Source organism: Stegodyphus dumicola, chromosome 7 (genome assembly GCF_044657685.1).
Source record: "Stegodyphus dumicola isolate Sdum_Otavi_A_Nest chromosome 7, ASM4465768v1".
Taxonomy (NCBI): domain Eukaryota; kingdom Metazoa; phylum Arthropoda; class Arachnida; order Araneae; family Eresidae; genus Stegodyphus; species Stegodyphus dumicola.
In genome coordinates this window covers 124,779,498-124,797,974 of record NC_140774.1, presented here as the reverse complement: position 1 = coordinate 124,797,974, position 18,477 = coordinate 124,779,498, and positions in this window count along the sequence as shown.

Below are 18,477 nucleotides of genomic sequence, written 5' to 3'. Positions count from 1 at the left end.
ACAGTACTGTCAACAAAAAGAAGCCCATTTTAAAAATGGCCCCAATTCGATTTTAGCAATAAAAATAATATATTTAAGCAAATAAGATCCACACGTAAGATTTTAGCACCACTAGATTTGATATCTCTAATGATTATGGTTGATAAGCATTGTTAAAAAAGTATTCATTAACTTTGTTGTAATTCAACAGAAGCTGAAAAACAATTATTGGTAACTTGATTGTTACAAATCTTATTAAAAGGATTCTTTGAATATGTAGCAATGAAAGATCTTCTGATATATAATTCATAATAAAAAGGAAGTTTCTTTGTGTGTCTTTCGTTCATGCTGCGTGTAAGCTAATAGACCCAGGGCTACGAATTTGGTACATAGGTGCATCTAGGCAAGAGCCAGTGCACCTCGAAGCGAGTATTTCAAAATTGGAATATGTTTTTTTATCGTATGTTTTTTCATGAAATCGCATCAAATCGATAATTCTCTCTCATTATATCAGCAATAATGCTATTGTATCACTATTGCCATTGTTTATTGTATCAGGACTGTTGCCATTCGGAAAGATTAAGGCGAAAATTAGCGTTTTAAGAGATTTTAATTAATATCTTTGATCTTTGCTATTTTTTTGGATAAAAGAGGAAGCGGAAAAGCGGACAAAAGAACGAACGCTAAACTACCGCTCCCATAAATATTCAAATAAATATTTTTGGGGGGTTTCTTGTGATACAAAACATAAACGTAATCTTCATATATATATATAACCAAAGATTATTATTATTAAAACGAAAATTATGGGAAACATATATTTCAATTGAAAAAATACTTTCAAAACTTGATGTTTTCCTGGTTTTATGAGTGCAAAGCGCAGAATATCATGTTTACCGTAGACTCTCATGCAAAGCGTTTCTTCTACCTTTGGTTAGGTGAAAATGAATTTAAATATAAACACAATATAAAATATATAAAAATGTTTTTAATTCTTTAATAGGCACCTATTTATGATAAAATCAACTGATTAGCATAAAATTAACTTATATTAGCGTTATATTCTTAGTGGGAAGGTATTCATGCCTAGGAAGGCCTTTAAATGATAAGCTCAACAATATGCTTCCATACAAAACCATCACAAGACACAACATTCTGACATCATACCAGGCTACGACAGTCATAACAAACATTCTGAACATGGTAAACCGAGTGAATAGAATATAACGTTTTAATTCTCTACATTCCTCAAAAATAAGATATAATAATTTGAGTGACATGGAGTGTTCAGAACGCCTACATTACTAAGGGATTCAGGGAATGGATTTAAGTTCGCTCGTGCGATGGTCACTTTCTCGTCCAACAGATTATGACTAGAGAGTGGAAGGGAGAAAGGGACTTATATGTCATCTTCGGTGCACGAACAGAGCTAAATTATGCGCCTGCTTAAAGCTGTTAGCTGAATATCATTCTAACACTTACACACATACCTGAAAAAATTCATGAGACTTGAAATCTTTATTATCTTTATACTACTTAGTGGGTCACAATCACAGAGTTAAGAGAAGTGGAAGTTTAATTAAACTTTTCTTTTGTCTCTCCTCTAAAATCTCAGAATATTATATTGGATATAAAAAGTCTCACATCGCTTTTCCTCCTACTGAAACCCTTTGATTCTTATTAATATAAATAATAATAATTGTTTTCCGTCACTACTTACCTGACATGAACATATATGTAATTTAGGCACACGCACCCAACAAAATATCTGATTTCGATACCGCACGACTTCCCTGTAAGGACTATTAATTTATAGACATTTCTGCTTCAATTGATTTGCCCCTGTGTCCTCGAATTTTAACCCCTCGAGCGTTACGGGTTTTTTCAGGAAACGACGTAAAAATAATCGTGTTTTCTTACCAGGTCTGTCGCGAAAGCGGCAAGCATTTTTACTCAAACTGCTTCAAAAGCGGGCCCCCCTTACCATGTGGATATAATTAAGCTAATTCTCTCCTCCGTTGAATTTAGCGAGTGAAATTCGTTTTTATCCCTATGGTATCTTCGTCACAAGACTGGTTGCTAAAATAGTATTTTATCTCCTATTTGGCTACTTTATTATTTGCACACTAACACATATGCTATATATTACTCGTACCTTAAATCAAGATATGTGCCGAATACAGAAAGTTAGTCAATATATATCAGTAAGAGAAACTACGTAAATGCTTTAAATTTCCAGTTTCTTTAAGAAATTGCTTCGATAATGGTGAAAAATTAATCTTGCATTTTTTTATCCTTATTTTCTGAGGAAATACTTTTTAATATACAAAGGGAATTTGTGAGAATTTTTTTCTCTCGTGTTCCAATTTTTCGAATACAAATTATTCGCAACTTAATTTAGTATTATGTTTATATTTAATTTTCAAATATTATAAGTATATTCCAGTTTAAAGTGTTAGATTTAAATAATTCTTTAGATTGCATCATAAATTTATTAGTAGTTAGTTATTTATGACACCGTTTTGACTTGTGAGAAATAAATAAAGTATTGTAATCGCGAAACATTTCGATTTTCATATTTCAAAGGAAATTTCCATTTTGAATAGTTCCATCATGACGTTTACACGCACGTATGTCGCATAACTTGACATAAAATGTTGAAATTTTATATTTGGGACTTATGACATGTTTTAGCGCGACGTATGGCCGTACGTATGTATGCATGTATATCGCATAACTCAACAGCAGAATAGAAGAAGTGGCTGATGAATGAGATCAGGCAGTTCGGCTTTTATAGAGTAAAATTACTTTGGGGGTAGCAACAAGTAAATAGCTTGGTCAAAGGAGCTTCTTGAGAAAATAAATGTATTTTCGAGGTACAACGCAATTTCCTTGTAATTAGCTATATATGAGTTACAATGCAAGTATTTATATACTACCTGCATTATCGAGATGTTAATAGAAACCAAAAAAAAAAAAAAAAAATTCTTTGTAGCAGAATTGTTAAAACTATGGAAAGCGCAATATATATATATATATATATATATATATATATATATATAAATAAACTGCTTAAATTTATATATATATATATATATATATATATATATATTTAAGCAGTTTATTTCGTGAAAATTTATCACATTTTTCGTAGGAATTATTAAAACTGTTTTTGTATGTAAACTATATATATGTAAACACACATACAAAACACTGTGTATACATATGGTGATGTATGTTTGTATGCATGTGTGCGCGTGTATGTTATATTTCCCTATTATATATCAGTATTTTATTGAAAGTAGTTGTAGACGACATTTAATAAAAAAAAACTGAAAAGTATAGTAAATCTCAAAATGATAGTGCCATTATGAAACTGAATATTACATGAAATCGAAAATTTATGTGAAGCAACTATGGAATGAAAATAAATTCTAGTTAGGTTTCACAGCATACAAAATAACACTTTAATCTAACCACTTGAGTAAAACGAATGCCAAGAAAATATCCTGAAAATGTATATCGGGGAAAAAAATCTCCGAAATATGCCTCACGGAAAATATGCACCTGGTTAAAAATATCGCTAGAATAATAAACAATGTAAATATTTTTATCAGGTACATATACACATGCACCTTGAAAAATATTTGTAATTTTTATACTTTGTAGAGATATATAGAGGATTCTTTAATATTAAATATATTGTTCATTTATTTATTACAAAATATTCTTTCTTACTAAAAATATGCTTAATGATTACATCGTTTATATATCCTAATTAATTATGAATATATTTTTAGTTTCTTGTTATTTCTGTTTCGTTTCTGAGAATTATTAAAATTCAAGCAATCTGAATTTTACACAAAAATAAATTCTTTCTTTAGTAACAATGGTGAAAACCACGAAATACAGATGGTGAAAACCACGAAAACACCCATGCAGCCAGCCCGTTCGCGAAATTCGAACCTCGGACCGAACTACCAGTGTTCAGCGACTTTATCGCTCGGCCGCTGGTGGGCCCCAGGACTTTTTAAAGAAACTACTTCACAAGATAATAAATAACTGCAATATATATATTAATAACTCGGGATAATCAGGCAAAGCGGTTAAATGGTTAACGTGTAAGTTAAGTGGGTGGCCAAATCAAGTAAATGTTTTAATGATATATCTAGCATCTAGATATGATTTGAAATTTTTTTGAATTGGAAAGGCAACGATCAGTTTGCAAACAAACTTAAAAATAACTGAACATAATATTCATTTTCAAATACTAATCTAAGTTTCGAAGTTAAAATGCCCAACAATTCATATAATGCTGACGTGCTAGTACATTTATAGACTTACTGGTTTACCTTGCGTCCTGTGGTGGTGCAAGTAGTAGAGAATATAAGGAATGATCTTTTTTTTTTCGTGCCCTTGTAAGGTAAATTACAGCACGTCTAGATGAATAAGTTTGAAGATTCATGATTGTTATCCAAGCCTCATCAGTGGTTAAGATACACTTCTGAATACTGGCAGTTCGACCTGGTTTGTGTTTGATCACAAACGAACTGACCTGCTGCATGGTTGGTTCTTGTGGTTTTCCTCCTGTATAATATGCTAGTTCCCCTCAGAATGTCCTCCACGAAGGCATCCTTCCTCATAGGCAGGTAGCCCTCGCAGCTTTGCGTTATTTAAATAACTGAATTAATCATGATTTTGATCCTTCCAAGGACGTTTTGAGTTTACCTGTTTCATGGCTTTACATATTACTATTATTAATGAATTTCTCTCAGGATGTTATCCAAAAATATATTAACAACTCAGATTTTTCGAGAATTTTATTTTCTATCCGAATACCCAGTAAAACACCTTTGTTATGCATAAAAACTCTTATTCATCAGTTTCGACTGAGGGATGGTAATCGAAAGAAATATGATTATTTTCTAAATCTTAAATGTGAGCTTTAGTATGGAAGAAGAAAGGTACTAGGATGCTGAAACAATGAAATTTTTATTAGTTACATAAGAATAAACTGGCGGTTCTAGCTTCATTGATCGTTCACATTATGCTATTTGTAATTATTCAACTTAGAGTGGATCACTTAGTTTTAAAAAACAAGTGATTTATGCATTTACAATTACCAGATAAGGTATTTTTTAAAGCATAAAGATAATTAAATGTATTTTAAGTGTGTGTATGGCAAAGCCTCGAGGGCTATCTGCTTAAGGGAAGGGATGCCTTCGTGGAGGACTTTCTAAGGGAAACTGGCTCGTACACACGTTACACATGGGGAAAGCCCCGAAAACGCCCATGCAGCCAGCCCGTTCGCGGGATTCGAACCTCGGACCGAACTACCAGTGTTCAGCGACTTTACCGCTTAAATGTATTTTAAGAATTGAGTTTGTAATCAAGCTTCGCTATCTAGGAATAAGATATGGCTTGCAATTAAGTTATATTCTTTCTTAAAAAAATATTTCTTTGGTTCACCTATTAAAAATAACAATCAGCAGCGTGTGTTTTTGAAAATATCCCTAAATGCAACATAAATACAAGGCAGATTTCTTTAGGGAATCCTTTACGAAGACATTTTACCACTTAGGTGGAAAACGTTTTGCTAAATTAAACTCTAAATTTACAAAGGGGATTTTATGAGAAAACAGAAGGAGGACTCTACATTGGATTAATAATTAGCAAGTGGCTCATCAGTGAAAAATAATGGCAATCTTGGATAAAATGAAAATCGGAACGATATTATTGAAAATTCTTCAATAAAGCATCTAACATATTGCAAATTAAAAATTTTAAAAAGCGTTCTTTATTTTGTGAGTTTATTTTGAAACTATCTGAGAAATAACTTCATTTTATCTTGTAATATTGGAAAATGTTTTCAGCTGTCATTATCTATCACAAATTAAATACTTTGAAAGTGGATTCATTTTAAGCTGTTTAAAATATTATTTGTGTTCGTGCTTAGGGTGAAGAAATGTTTGTGTGCTGTGTTCATTCATAAGTATATGTATTTCGCCAGGATTTTGATTTTGCACTTCCCATTTTTTTATCAAATAACATAAAATTAGCATTTCATGGAAGAAAAAAAAAAAAAAAAAAAAAAAAAAAAAAAAAATTTATTTATCTTTAATTTAAACAACAAAGGGATTAGAATTTTTGTTACTTTGCAAAAAGTACTTTGTAAAAAGATGGATTTCGAATTTAAAATGTTTTTGCTATTTGGTTAGTAAATTAATTAATATAATGTAGTTACTATGTTTAGTTATTATGTTACTATTACTACTTAGTTAACTATGTTTTTATTGGGAACCATTTAAGGACATATTATAATGGTGGAAATTACTTTTGTTCTTTAAGTTCCTCTATACATTATAAAATTAACCAATTGATCAAAATTTGCATTATACAATAAAATAAGTACTATAACACAACAACAACGATAAATAGCCTTCTTATATAACAGCCCCAATTAAAATTACTAACTAAAAACAACGAAAGTGGAGACATTTCTATTATGTAGTAAAGTAAGCTTTAAAATATTTTGGAAGAACTGGTCAGAAATTATGTGAAAGAAAGTGAATCCAATTTTCATTAAAAAAATTTTTCTTATTATGTGTCAGCTTATTTTAAGCCATTTTATCTAGTAATATCAACTTGATATTGTTTCAGATTAAAAATAATGAATGCAATATCATCCATATTTCGAAATGGGCTTATTTAGTTATGCTGTTATAACTACTAATAACTGTTGATAAAATATTTCCACAGCAACATAATTTTGATCTGCTATGCAAGTTTATTTATGTGTTTAATTTTTTAACAAATATTGAATCGTCCAATGTAAAAAAAAAAAAAAAACAACACATTAATAAAATCTTTCAATGCCTGTCTTTGAATTTGAGTTCGAACACAGCATATTTAAAACAAGAGACTATTACAAGACTTTGCTAGGATCCTGCTAGCCGCACAAGACGCTTTGTTAGAAGGAAACAACTGATTGAAAGCATATGTTCAAATTATCACATCTGTCATTTATCTGTCGAAGAAAAGGTAGGACTTTTGTATGAGTATGTTTCAAAGCTTGTTTTTCCGTTCTGTAAGTACGCCAATCCCCAGGGGTGTAATTACTCTTTTACGACAAATCTGAACTACTGCAGTTCCTCCGAAACGTAAAGAGAATATATTTACGATGACATTACTGAATGATCTCAAAGCCATCTGTTATTCTGAACTATTTTGTACTTTCTTTAGAAATACAGAAGGTTATAAGTACAGGTTTTTTGCACATCTACAGTTATTGTTTTTTAATTACTGTCATGTAACATAAATGCAAAAGCATTTAATATTTATTTAGTCTTTCACATAATATGTCAAAACAAAATTCTCTTAAGTCATCTGTTTATGGCTGAAGTTGCTATGTGTAGTTCTTATATTTATGCTATAGAAGTTAAAAATACAGCGATCAATATAAAATATAAAAATTCTGCACATGTGAAAATAAAATTATGGTAAAATGCTTGAACATCATCTCCAAACCAAGAGACTAAATTAAAAAAAATATGTTTGAGCTAAAATATTAATGTTTTGCAAAATCTTTTCTAACATACGTGACAATTTTCGATAGAGGGACAAGCTTTTTTTTACTGCTTAGACCTAAAGTACTTTTTTTTTTTTACTTCTTACTAGACAATCGTAGATCCTTTCCCAAATTTTACTAATCAGGTCTTGCTGGCCTAAGATGTAATACTTTGATAAAGAAATTCTAAAAAGTTTAGCTTTTTTTATTTCAGTAATTCTGAATACTTATAAAAATTCGGACTACTACAAATTTTATTAAAACTCATCCTATAATTCAAAAAGGTGCTTCGGACCGCTGACGAAGTTTTTAAATTAAAAAGAAACTGTATTTGATATGGTAATGAAGTTAAAATATCATTGCACCTGCTTAGACAATATTCAATCTAAGAATGCTACTATTTTAGAGAATTCTATGCATTTCAAATAAAAAATAGCACAAATAATTGTTATATATTCAGATTATACACGACTACTGCGTCATTCGCCAACAACACACATTCAAAAAACAATAAAAAAAATTTAAAAAAATCTGACAGGTTTCAGATTTTAAATTACGTCCAAAAGGACATTTCTTTAACGTTTTGTACGGTACCTTTATTTATTAAATATCATGTTCTTTGCACTTACACCATAAAATTCAGTTCAATAGGAATGTCGATAATTAATTTTAAAATGAGCATATATTTAGAATATCCGGTACACAATTCCGCGCGCTGGAGATAAAAAGGTTTCCACCCCCGTAGAGTGTTGCTATTGCTTGCTTTGAAATCTTTGAGTTTGTTACTCAAAAATTCGTTAAAGTTTCACAAAATATGAAATAGATAATAAAACAAATTCCAAATTTCAAATTTGATCTTCCACATGCCCATATTCGTAGGAGGATTACGTCATTCAAACTTGGATGGCCTTTTTTCAAACCTTTTTTTATCACAATGCGAGAAATATACACACATTTACGCAGATTTTCATTATTTAATTACTTCAAATGTAATGCGGCACTCTAACATTTGGTGGCAACAGTCTGAAAAGTGTTTCGCCGTTTATAGTGATTCAACGCAAAATCGCAAAAACAAGAACAGTATTAGTATTTCAAACAATAGTCTCTCAAGGACTATTGTTTTAAATACTAATGCGCCCCTTGGAACTAATAAATAAAAATATGAAAGGTTTCAGATTTTAAACTACATCCAAAGGAGCGTTTTTAACGTTTTGTGTGTTACCTGATTAAATATCATGTTCTACGTACTCAAACCATAAAGTTCAGTTCAACAGCAGTATCTCAAAATTATTTTAAAATGAGCGTATCTTAGAGTCTCTCGTTCTGGAGATAAAAATGGGATTTTTTTCGTACGGTGTTGACATTACTCGCTTTGAAATCGTTTAGTTTTTTAATCAAAAATTCGTTGAAGTGTTACAAAATATGAAATCGATAATAAAACAAATTTCAAATTCAAATTAGGGCTTCCACATGCCCATATTGTATGGAAGATTACGTTATTTAAATTTTGATAGCTCTAAGTACCGTTGTTTTATCACAATGCGAGAAACATGCGTACATTCTTGCAGATTCTTCAATATTTAATTTTTTTAAGTATAATACAGAGCGATAATATTTAGCGGCAACAATTTGAAAAGTGATTCGCCGTTTATAGTTTTCAATGAAAAATGCCAAAGCGAAATTAAAAGTCCTTCAGGGCAAATTGCCCCTTTGAACTAAAAATAAAGTAAGTAAATAAAAAAAAAAAAAAAAAATTTCGTGCTTCTTTTCTTAATAGTATTTCGTTTTATTTATTTACTGCGGCTTTTTTTAACTGATATTTGTTACTTTTAGAAAAGTTGCGGGTTATATTTCGGACATTCAGTTGTTAGGCTGTAGGTTGGTTATTTTAATAATTTATATAGCAAAATACAGAAATTTTAACACACCCTTGCCTTTCTGCTTGTAGTTATTTTGCGTTGAACAATGTAATTACAATTATGTAAGAAAATCAAACTCATTGAATTTTTTTCTAATAAAAATCGCATTGAAATCAATGTACAAAGTCATTTCAAATAATGGAATATTTGAAATGAATTTGAACAGAACTTCATCAAACCAGTATAAGCCACGAATATTGTTCCAAAATGAATAAATAATTCGCCATTATTATTTTTACTATCAAATTAGATTATGCTTCATAAACCCGTTCAAAATACGCTTATTATAAATTATTGTTGATAGCTAATTTTTATTTGAATTATTGCTTAATTATGTTATTCTTTACATGTAATTATATATAATTCATATAAAATGCAGTATTAAATTAAATGCAGTAATTAAATGCGCTATTCGTTTCGCTCGAATAATTAAAACTTATAACTTGTCGGTTTTAATTATGTATCTATATATCCATAAGTAAATTTGTTTAAATATTTCCTAATGCTATTTTTTAATTGAATTCACGAGCATTTCGCATATTTCTGAACATTCAATTTAAAAACTAAAGGATATTTTATGAAAATGTTATCTGTTTAAAGAGAGTATTGAAAAAACATGCTTACATGCTACTTTTTTATTTCGCGAAGAATGTCCACGTTGTTTGTTGTTTATAAACCACTACATGCTCAAGCGTTTTCTTGGCGATTAAACATATCGGTCTAAAACGAAAAAGAGCAACCCTCTTTCCCTCCTACTGAGAACTGTCATTTGGAGATCTCCAGGGTTCCAGAAATAAGGGGGGCAGGAGACATCTGCACGGCCGCTTTAAGGCGGTCATAACGCTTTCGAGGTCTTCACCACTGACCGCCTAGAACCGTCAGTAACGCTTTCGAACACTTTTCGAGTGACCGCCTAGAAGCGTCCGTAACGCTTTCGAGGTAGGCCGTCTCGACCGCCTAAACCCGGTCATAACGCTCAGAGGGTTAATTAGATATATATTTATATTTCAATTAATTCAGTTCTCACTTCGCGGCGTAGCAAAAATCAATGGAGATTCAAAACACCTTCATTGAAAACTGTAAAATATATAAAAATCTAAAACATTAAATGCAGTTAAAAACAATTTTTACAATTAAAATTAGAGTTTCTGCGTCCAAACAAGCAACTCAACCAACAGGTAGACAGACCAAAATTTTTGGTGTACAGTTTTGAAAGTTAATGTTTAGTCTACCTTTGCAAAAAGACATGGAAGTTGGCGCACCAAATGATTTAATCCACAGTTCTAATAACAGTGTCTGGCCTCGTTACGCCTACTATCACTTTTACATTGCTCATAATTCGACAGCTATCGCATACACGAAAGGTGTAAAATCCATAACCGAAATATAAGAACAACATAAATTGACCTTTTAAAGGGTTAAAAGGCAAAAATGCAAAATTTATTAATATATAAGAACAAAAATACAGAGCTAAACTAGCCGGTGTAAGAAGACAGGAATGTATATATATATTTATACATGTTAAAGTGACCGATTGCAAGGAAAAAGCGAGGAGTACAACTAGATATTATAGCACTCCCATATACTAAAACATTCTACGGATACTCATTCTCGAGTTATTCGAGATACGTATCTCACGAAACGAAAATACTTGAAAATACCGAAAAATCTCTGTGCTGAATCTATTTTACAATCCGTTTTTATAAAAAAGTGCGCCATATATTTTATGTCCAGATACTATGCCAAAAAAAAGTCATTCCAATTGATTTAAAGCGGTAGAAATGAATACTTTTCTTAAAATCTGCTACCCTAAATTTTTCGCAACTATAATTCTTCATTTAACTCGTACAGGGAACTAGAAGGTGACAGTTTTGTAATTTTAATTCTGCAAAGCCGATTAACGGAATTTAGCTTTGTGATGTAGCCGTTCCTCAATAGACACTAATGCCGGCTAGCTTTAAAAGGATTTATTAACAGAGCACACAGGAACGGTTACAAACAAAAGAAATATACATAAAAAATGAAACATATACCAAATGGAACATCAAACATCGAGAATAACATAACATAGTAAGCTCTCATCATGGCGGCTGGAGGTCGACTGACGTTTTTTCATATCGCCACGAGATGGCGTTTAAATAAAATAGTTCGGTTACAGTTCATGAGTTCATGGCGTGAATAAAATAGTTCAATTACACTTAAATAGGTCTGTTACAGCTTGCATTTTTCATACCGAAAAAGCGCGTCTTATGATGCATCTTATTAATCTGTAATGATATTTTTAAATCAATTGATTAAATTAAATTCTATTAATATTGCTTAATAACGTGTTGGCGATTCTCTACCTAAATTGCATCCTTGTTCCTAAATTTTGGTGAAATCCTTTCTTTAGTATAAAATATATTAACCTGTTGGCACCCGCCAAATCGCCAAACTCATAAATCTGTCATATTACATAAACTCCTTAAGAACACTCCTGACGAGAAGATAGCGTCACCTCGTGATTTAAATTAATATCGCTGATTGGAGGAGCCTCGTGACGCACACATATGTATAAGAAGGGCTTCTGGTCAAGGTACGAGGAGAACGCTTGTGAGATGGATGCTAAAATAAACCTACCACTTTATATTCCAAAATTTGTCTCATTCCTGTTGTCCCGGCTGCACAAAACAAATAATGTATGAGAAATTACATTTCAGAAAGCCGGTAGGATACCACCTTCAAAGGGATTATCTAAAAAAGAAGATACCCCAAGGATTATACGGATAAAATGTTACGCACTTAAGATGAATTTGACGCTGTGCGACTTCTATGTTTCTACATTTTTCTGTAGGCGTTCTTGCTTCAAGAGAATCATCCTTCTGTTACCTGTATTCTGGTATTCTGCAGATTATTTTACGTCCAGAGAAGCACCCTTCTGCCCCCTGTGTTGCGTTATCTGTGTTTCCATCGAAAGTTCGTCGTTCATCAAATGTGCTCTTACCGTTGACCTACTTTTGAGGATGGAAATCTTTCCCTACGTCTACGGCGTTCTGTGTTGCTCTCGAGAGCTTTGTGCTTGTGTGGTGATTGATCGTGTTTTGCGAAAATCTAATTAAGAGTGCACAAAAATATGTATTTTCGTGTCGATTTCATCACTCGTATTCTCGTCACAATAAGTCAAACAGAAGCAATTAGTAAAAAGATTGGCGATGCAAATGATATTATTACTATTGAATTATAATTACTGATTTAATAATAGTGTTTTAATTTTGAAAATTTTAAAAAGTATTATATTGGTATAAATGTATTTTAAATTTGGTATTTAAAGGATGTATTTCGGTTTTAATATTGTTTTGGGAAAATTTCAAGAGTATTATTTTTGAGTTAGTTTTATTTATGAAAGTATTATTAGTTTTATTTATGAAAGTATTATTAAAAGAATAATGGCTAATGAAAACCTATCTGATACTGATGATTCATTAAGGGCAGCTAGCGCTGAACCTGAAACAAGTATAATACCCTTTGACGCGCAGAATGATATGGATATAAATTCATGGCTTGAGTACTTTAACAAAACTCATTTAGATAAAGATGGAACGTGGAAGCTGAATAATGTAGCTCGATATCTAAAAGGTAATGCACTTAGCGTATATGTCAAAAACTGCCATAAAATTACTAAATATGTGGAATTAGTCCAAATTTTAAAAGAAAATTTTTTCGACTCCACTTTAACTACGTTTGGTGATTTTGCCAATTACAAGTACAATCATAAAGAGGACATAACGCAATATTTTCGCAAAAAATTAGATATTGGTAAAAAATTAAATCTAACTCACGAAATGATCTTGGAGGTTCTGACGGATGGCCTTCCTATAGAATTAAAATCCTTAATGACGGTCAACGCACCCTCTGACCCTATCTCTTGGCTTACTCATGTCCATAAGCTTATTAAGATTAGCGAAAATCAACAAATCAAAAGTGCACCTCCCAGATTTGTTACTCCGATTGGGAACAGTCCCCAAGATTACAATCGATTTAATAGAAGTAGAATTTCAGCTACTGTGAGACAAGATTCTCCTAGACCCAACAATTTCCAACGTTTTCAGAGACCAAGTAATTTTTATAATCGGTTCAGTGGTTCAGGATTTACAAGCCATCATAATTATAATTCTCAAAATAGATTGCCATTGCCACCCAGTCCCTGTAGACTTTGCACCCGGAACGGAATCCCAAATGCTTTTCACTGGTTTAAGGTTTGTCCTTTCAGAGGGGAGAGATCTGATACACCTAATGTTACGCCCCTTGCAATAGAACCAACCCCAGAAACCCCTCACAGTAGTTGACTATTAAGGCCTACGTTAAAAAAACGATTTCGGCGAAAAAATTCGATTTTTTTTTATTGCCCAATTTGAAAGGTCAATTTTGTAGAATTCCGAAAATGGTTCATTTTTACGTTTGCGATAATTAGAAGAGAAGGTATAGCCAATTAACTGCACTGGAAGTGAAAGCCGAAAGACCGGAAGTGCATTTAAAAGGCTCAACTTAAAGGTAAACAATGTTGTTATCCGTGTTTTTTTTAACTGTTTGTGTGTAAAATTGTGCTAAAACATTTCATTTTAATTCTGGGTACTTTTTTTTGTTTCTGGCAATAATTATTTGCCTTAATTCTTTGAACTGGGACTGGCAACATAGCGGTTTTTTTAACTGGGTTTGGCAACATTGCGATTAGGTATAAAGACTATGTTGCTGGGTGCATATATAGCCGTTTTAATTTTTAATTCAGGGTATCTTGGATTACTTCCTGTGTTTGAACACTTAGGCACATCAATTGAACAAGAAATGATTTAAAAATTACTTTGGAATTGATATCGAAAGAATAAAGAACTCGAAAATTCATTCGTCGCTCATTTCGAAAATAGCCAGAAAAAAATTTAAATCAAATAGGAAATCAAAATTACTTAAGTATAAAGATATGGAGGGTGTGATGTACAAATGTGGAGAATTTTAAGTGTGTAAATACAACAGAACAGATTTTCTGTTAATGTGAAATCTTTAAATACGTTTTCTGAAAAACTAATTTTTCTAGTGTTTTTACATACAAGAAATGTAATTACTCAAAATGTTCTAAAGATATCTCTATTAAATTTCACTAAAATGTTTTCTATATTATTTATTAGGTTTTAAGCTACAATCTAAGTAATATTTATTAATTTGATTGTTTTATAAATATTTCTATATAAAACGATAAGAAATATTTTACAAAAAACTGTGTTTTACACATATTTTAGTAAATTTTAGAAATATCATATACATTTTAGTTCATAACACAGATAAGTGATGTAGTAGTATACAGTATAAAAAAATTGAAATATATGCTGTGAGAAAAAATATACGGCATTTAACGTAAGTGTTAAATTCTCCTAAAAATTTGCATAAAATTGCATATATTTCAAAAATTTATCAAAATATTCCTAAAAATTTACCTATTTTCATGATTTGATATCATATTTTGACTAGATAAATATATATTTCATCAGAATTCTATGTTTTTTAAAAAAAGTGCTCCGAACGTAGGCAGATACCTTAAAGGTGTCGGGATATTTGCCCAATAAGAAACGTCTAGAGTGTGTTGTAGACAGTGGTGCCACCATATCGATAATTTCTTCCAAATCGGCTAGACAATTACGTTTAAAAGTACAAAGAGTTAGGTCATTTTCAGTAACCCAAACTAAAAACATAATCTTTAACAAAATATGTTGTATACAAATGAAAATTGGACGGATTAGTAACCAAATTACCTTGTTTGTTCTTGATAATAATTTGAATTATGTAATTTTAGGACTTTATGAATGCAAATTATTTGAGTTGAATATTGATTGTAGTAATTTAAAAATTAAACAGAGAGCTATTGTACTTTAGTGCCATTTTGACAGCCGACCCATATCTCTACACCTCCAACTTCAAGGTGGTACAACAAATGTTTATCCATGTGTTAATAATGATGATGATGTAAGAAATTTTCCAACCTGTAAATATCGGACTACAAATCCAAAGGAATTAGTTTCTCAGTCTAACATTTATGTGAAAAATGCTGTTTCTAATACTGTCGATAACAAAGAGTATAACTTAAAAAAATTGTTAAATGATTATTCATCTGTGTTTTCTAAAAATAAGTATGATGTAGGAAAAATTAATATTGAACCTCAACGAATTAATTTAAATTCTGATTTGCCTGTATCATTAAGACCTTATAGAACATCCCCTATGGAAGAAGAGGAAATTAAGACCCAAATTGATCAATTATAACAAGCAGGTATAATTAAAGAAGTTGTAGCCCATATTCGTCCCCCGTGACTTTAGTATTTAAACGTGAGGAAGGTAAGAAAACTAGATTGTGTATAGATTATCGAAAATTGAATTCCCTGGCTAAAACAGATGCAAACCCTCTTCCTCGCATTGACACTTTGTTAGACAAATTAAGTAAAACAAAAGTATTTTCTACAATTTATTTGAGATCTGGTTTCTGGCATATCCCGATTCACCCTGCAGATACTGAGAAATTAGCTTTTTGCACGAATTTTGGATTATTCGAATGGTTAAGACTCCCTTTTGGTTTCAAAAATGCACCTGCAATTTTTAACAGAACAATTAGACGAATATTAACAAAAAATAAAATTAATTTCGCTTGCAGTTACTTTGATGATATAATCGTTTACTCTTCCTCTGAGAAAGAACATTTAGAACATTTAAAAATTTTATTTGAGGTGTTTAAAGAGGAGCATATTAAATTGAATCGAAACAAGTTTGTGTTCGCCAGAGATCAGATCACATTTCTTGGCTATGAAATAAAAAATGGTAGAATAATTCCCGATAACCATAATATAGAAGTTATTAAGAAACTTAAAAAACCCCAGTAACACCAAAGAGTTACAAAGAGTTTTGGGAAGTGTGAATGTGTATCATAGATTCATTCCGAATTATGGAACTATTAGAGCTCCATTAAACAGACTCTTGAAAAAAGATGTCAAGTGGGAATGGGATGACTAATGTCAAAAAGCTTTCGACGAAATGAAAAGAATACTGATTTCCAAACCTGTTTTACAATTGTATGATTCCAGTAGGCCATGTCATATTTTTGTTGACGCTTCTCAAACTGCTGTTGGAGCTGTTTTGAAACAACCAGATGAAAATGATGTCCTTCACCCTGTATCATATCATTCCCGAACTTTAAGAAATTATGAGAAAAATTATACGATTACTGAGTTAGAATGTTTGGCCATAGTAGATGCCCTAGACAAATTCTATTACTATCTGCATGGACAAATATTTGTCATACATACGGACCATGCGGCCCTCGTTTGGCTCAAAAATGTTAAAAATTTAAAAGGTGGACTCTTCCGTTGGTCACTCAAACTACGTATGTTCAATTATGAAGTAAAGTATCAGAAGGGCTCTACCAATATTGAAGCTGACATGCTTTCTAGACATCCTGTTTCACAGCACCTCCAACATTATGTACATTTACTTGATAGAAATGAAATAATCCAACAACAAAAAACTGATAATGTCTGCGGAAAAAAATTACCAAGAGATAAATGATATGATGGTAATTAAGAAAAAGAATTTTTATAAAATTGTAGTACCTAAATCTTTAAGATTAAAATTGTTGAATAAAACTCATGAAAATTTTGGTCACCCGGGAGTTCAAATTATGCTTAACTTAATCACCCCTCAATATTATTGGCCTCATATTAGCGAAGATATCGCAAATTTTGTTAAACATTGTCATACTTGTCAACTTAATAAAAAGAAAAAACAGAAAAAATTTGGTCTTATGCAAGACGTACCCCCAACCGACAAACCTTTCGAATGTCTCTCTATTGACACTGTGGGAGGATTTAATTATTATAATTCTACAAAAAAATATTTACATATAGTTATTGACCATGCAACAAGATATGTCTGGGCTTTTCCCTCGAAACGTGTAACTTCAGAAACCTATGCCAATTGTCTAAAACAAATATTTCAAATACAAGTCCCCGAAAAAATTCTGAGTGACAGGAATGCAGCCTTCACTTCCTCTAGATTCAAAAAAATTTCTTAAAAAGCATAATGTTAAACAACTTTAAACTTCATCTCACCATCCCCAGAAAAATGGTAAAGTAGAAAGAGTAAATCAATCAATAGTAAGTCGACTAAAATGTAAAGTAAATTCTTCTTCTAAAAAAGTACCATGGACTAAAGTGCTAGAGCAAGTTGTTATCGAATATAACAACTCCCCTCATACGGTAACTAAGTTCACCCCAGCATACTTACTATTTGGTAACCTCCCTTTGGAATCTCCAATTGATCAAAATAAATACCCTTCCTTAAATGAAGCAAGGGCTTTAGCAAAGAAAAGAACTATCGAATACCACCGAAAGAATAAAACTAGATATGACATCAGATTTGTAGAATCTAAATTTCAACCTGGAGATTTTGTCCTTTACGAGGAATTTGAATACCCAAATACTAGAAAATTGACATCACCCTATTCAGGCCCTTATCGGATTATGAAAAAATTATCTGAAGTTAATTATGAAATCGACAGGGAAAATTTTCACACGAAGAAACCAACTGAGATTGTACATGCGTCAAAATTAAGGTTCTATCATCCACCCGAAAACTTTAAATTACATCATGAATAAATCAAAATTTATAAATCAATAAACTATCCATAACCCTTCTCTTAGTTTTCATCCTGTTGTCCCCCTTAATAGTTGATTTATCTCTCAGTGTCTGAAAAGTTTGTCTGCCCTTTTCTATTACTGGGCTCCTTCAAACTTGAGTTTCAGGTTCAATACACTTTCCGTGTGGGAAACACTCAATTGAGGCTATACTACAAGTAGAGTACTATACCCTCACATTTCCTTGAGCTCATGTTTTCCTATGTTTGTGTTATAAATTGTAGCAACAGTTGAAAAAGTTAAATTTCAGTTGTTGAAATTTCTGAATTTCATTTTATGTTTCTGCAGCATCGTGTACAAAAAA